This window comes from Crocuta crocuta, unplaced genomic scaffold, assembly GCF_008692635.1.
Source record: "Crocuta crocuta isolate KB4526 unplaced genomic scaffold, BGI_CrCroc_1.0 scaffold160, whole genome shotgun sequence".
In the NCBI taxonomy this organism is placed as follows: Eukaryota; Metazoa; Chordata; class Mammalia; order Carnivora; family Hyaenidae; genus Crocuta; species Crocuta crocuta.
This window is the reverse complement of record NW_027527591.1, coordinates 218904-223353: the sequence shown is the minus strand read 5'-3', so window position 1 is coordinate 223353 and position 4450 is coordinate 218904.

The following is a 4450-nucleotide window of genomic DNA, read 5'->3' as shown; positions in this document are numbered from 1 at the left end:
ATGATTTTTTCTTTTGGACTAAATAAAAGTAAAGAGCTGAATGAGGTTAACACGTGGTCAATGTACCAGAGCTTTAATTCTGAACTGAGTTCTGTTTAAATTCTAGTTGGAATGAATGGGAAAGTCCTCACTAGCAAGTTAATTGAATTGATGATCAGAAATCTCACAATTGCAATCTACTAGCAAGAGTGGAATGCAGGGAGTTGTATAGGAGGTGGTTATTTGTTCTGTGGCACTCACTTTCTTATGTTTTTGATAATCTTTTCATGGTTTGTGAAATCTTCCCGTATGAGGATAAGATAATCTCTGAAATAATAACAAATTTATAGAAGGCAGAGAGGAAGAAAGGAGACAGTGTATGTCTCATTAGAGGAATTTTAGTATTTGAAAATTTCCCCAAAGAGACTATTATTTTACAATCTCCTACCATAAATTTATACATAGAGAAGAATCAAATCTTTCTTTCTGAAACTAATGGAGGACATGCAGTTTTGCCGAACAAATTTAAATAAACACTATTATTCTGGCAAAGGCACATATGTGAATATGTTGACTAGGGATGAATCTATTCATCTCAGATGATATTAAATGGGGGCACCTGGGTGGCTCAGTTGGTTGGGCATCAGACTTTGGCTCAGGTCATGATCTCACAGTCTGTGGGTTTGAGCCCCTTATCGGGCTCTGTGCTGACAGTTCGGAGCCTGGAGCCTGCTTCAGATTCTGTCTCTCTCTCTCTGCCCCTCCCCCACTCATGCTGTCTCTCTCTCTCATAAAGAAATAAATTTAAAAAAATTAAAAAAGTAAAAAAATATGGTGATATTAATTGGAAAGTCAATGCTTAGATATGGAGTAGAGAAAGTTCATGCTTTGTTCATTTTTCTTTTAAATTAAACATACATAAGGAGGAGTTTTCTCTGTTAAAGATCATATTAAAACCAAAAATTAGATAAGTGGAACTACCATATAGGAACATTATATTTTAAGATATTTGTAAAAAAAAGTTTAAAGAAACAAGGCTTTGTATTGTAAAGTGAGGGGAAATTTTAAAATAAGCTCCTACTTTTAAAAAGGTGGTGGTGAGGGGTGCCTGGGTGGTTCAGTTGGTTAAGTGTGTTATTCTTGGCTCAGGTCATGATCTCACTATTTGTGAGTTCAAACCCTTCCTCGGATGTGGAGCCAGCTTGGGATTCTCTCCCTGTCCCTCTTCCCCTCCACTGCTTGTGTTCTTTCTTTCTCTCTCTCAAAATAAATAATTAAATAAGCTTAAAATTAAAAAAAAAGTGGTGAATAAAAGAATAATAGATAATTTGTATGATCATTTATTCACTTATGTTTACATTCATAGAAATGTTTTCTTACATTATACAAATTTAATACTATCTATGGATGTACTTTTTGATATTTTATGTTTTAGAGAGAAGTGTATGATAATCCATGGAATGATAAGTTACTAGAACAAGAATTCTCTCTATTCTTAGTTCATTTCTCAGAAGTGGTTTGCACTATTGGCCCTGATGCTCACTGTGTTATTGTATTGACACCTAATGGATGCACTGGGAATTTGACACAGCAAATTTTTCAGAGTGCTGCTTGGCATACTGTTTCAGTTCCTGATCTCCTTTGAATTATTGCTTGAGTTTGCTAACTTTCTTTTGAATATATAGAGTCGCTTTGTTCAGTGAGTTTTGCCATAGTGACATTAACTACTCATTGTTGATTACTGGTTTATTATTGAATATTGTATATAATAACTGTAATCAAAACCATATAAACTATTACCTTTGCAAACTGTTAGCCCATAATCAAGACAGATATCACATAAATGAAATCTATTTCTTGTTTGTGTTTACTAAAATATCAGTTTACTAAATGTATATAAAATTGACTATATTTATTAAAATGTATTTTTGTTTCAGTGGCTTCTGATTATCTCTCAGATCTATCTTATTTGATATAATTTAACATATTAGAAAAGAAAAATATTTATTTCCTTTAATCTACTTGACATGGAAAATTTGAAGAAAGATGCCTGAGACTTAGTCGATGCCTAATATTTATGTCATGAAATGAGTACATTTCATGTACTCATGAAAGTACATTGTACTTTCATGGAAACTAATTCTTGGATATATTCTTAAAAATATTTTATAAATATTACCAAGCTACTACTGTCTCACTACAAGTTTGCCCCAAATTGTAATGCTTTATCATACGGGTTTTTCAACTTGACTTTTGAAGTATTTTTCCCATAGGAATTAGTAATAAACATAGGGTTCTTTTTAAAAAGAATTTACTCTAAAGTTTTCTTGGTTAGGATTAAAGCTATTTCTCTCTTTTAATTTATTTTTTAAAGTTTTTATTAAAGTGTTTTTATTTACTTTTGGTGGCAGTGAGGGGAAGGGATGGAGAGAAGGAGAGAGAGTATCCTAAGCATGCTCTGTGCTCACAGTGCAGAGCCCAACATAAGCACTCAGTCTCACAAACTATGAGATCATGACCTGAGCTAAAATCAAGAGCCAGACACTCAAACTTCTGAGCCACAGGCGCCCCTTAAAGCTATTTTTTAAGGCAAAGTAAGTGTAGATGTTAAACATTTTTCTAATAAGAATTAATATTTAGTATGTAAAAAGAGTTGGCCTTTACCCATTGTCTTGATTATACTGGTATCTAGAAAAGTTAGAGAAATCATATAGCTATAAAGTTAATATTTGTCTGGAGAAGAGAGTTGCCATGGAAAGAATATTGAACTTAAGATTCAAATACCTGGCTTCCATTATTCTGTTACTTATTAACTCAGTTTTCTTATTGTTAAACTGGGAGTAATTATACATAATTTTATTAACTCCTAGGGAGTGATGTGATAATTAAATGAGACAATCTATATTAAAGAACTGTGTAAATCACAAAGTGCTTTGAAAATGTCAGCTATTATTATCAATATCTCTAAAGACTGTCATCCTTGGATTTTTTTAATCATCACATCATTAATATTTTTGAAATTCAGTAATGATGAAGCATAAAGGAAGACATGAAAAGGGAAATATTTCACTCTAAGATATCATTTGAATCACTATACATAAAAAAATGGTCTCTTTCTCTGTTGTGAGCAATGCCAATTTTAGAACTGAGGTTTTCCCTATCTTTCTACAAATGTGGATTGTCGTATATAAGAGTTTTATATATGGTATATATATATATATATATATATATATATATATATGTATGTATGGTGATGAATGTTGACTATAATTATTGTGGTTGTTTTACACTATATACAAATATGAAGCACTATGTTGTATACCTGAAACTTGTACAACATTATGTATAAATTATACCCTGATATAAAAAGCTTTAGAAATAACTGGAAAATTTCTTTATACAGAGATGTTTATAAGGGGAAAAATGTAGTATTAAAAAGTGTTACCTTAAAGGTAAAAGTATATACTAGATACTGGAGAAGAATAATATAGATAGAAGTTTGACAATCTTTCTTGAAAAAGAATATACCTGTGCTTTTATATTAAAATACAGACCGTTTGTCATTTTTAAAATTTTTATTTTTATTGCATATATTTTAATACTCAATTTTAAAATTTAGAACATAATATATAAACATGTAAAAATCCTTTTTTGTAGCTTTGAACAGATTATGCAATCAATTAACTTTCATTAAAGTTTTTTTTCCTAAATTACATGTATTTGGTTATTGTGACACCTTCAGACATATTAAAGAATAGGCAAAAACATCCAAATGCAATTTCTTACAAAATTAATACTATTACACTTACTTAAACATAATTTTGACACTCAACATCATGGATTCACTTTCTCTTGACATCTGCTTCAATAATGCCTAGATTTAGAATTACTACTGGTTTTGATATTTTCCAATGGTTTTCTAATATTATTATTTTAGTATTATTGTATAGTTAATATACAGTGTTATGTTAAAGTGTACAATGTAGTGATTCGACATTTTGTACACCATTACTCAGTGCTTACAATGATAAGTGTACTCTTAGTATTCTTTGCCTCTTTCACCCATCCCCTACCCACCTCTCCTCTGATATGCTTTATTTTAAATGTGTACCCTCCTTTAAAGCAATTGTTACTATTTTTCAACAAGAACATTTTTTTACTTGAAGTATACTTCAGAATACCTGGTTCTAAAGGATATATATATAAAACATTCCCTCCAAGAAAAATAACATACACATTTTCTTCAAGTACACACAGAAAAATCCCCTCTTAAATCACATAATAAAGATACATAACAAATATCACAAATTTGGGAAGACTGAAATCATACCAAGTATATTTTTCAACCACAATTGTGCAACAACAAAACAAAGCTGGAAAGTCTACAATGTAAACATTTAATATTTAATATGTAAATATTAACATGGTACTACACAAGCAATGGGCCAAATAAAACCAAGGGGTATCAAAA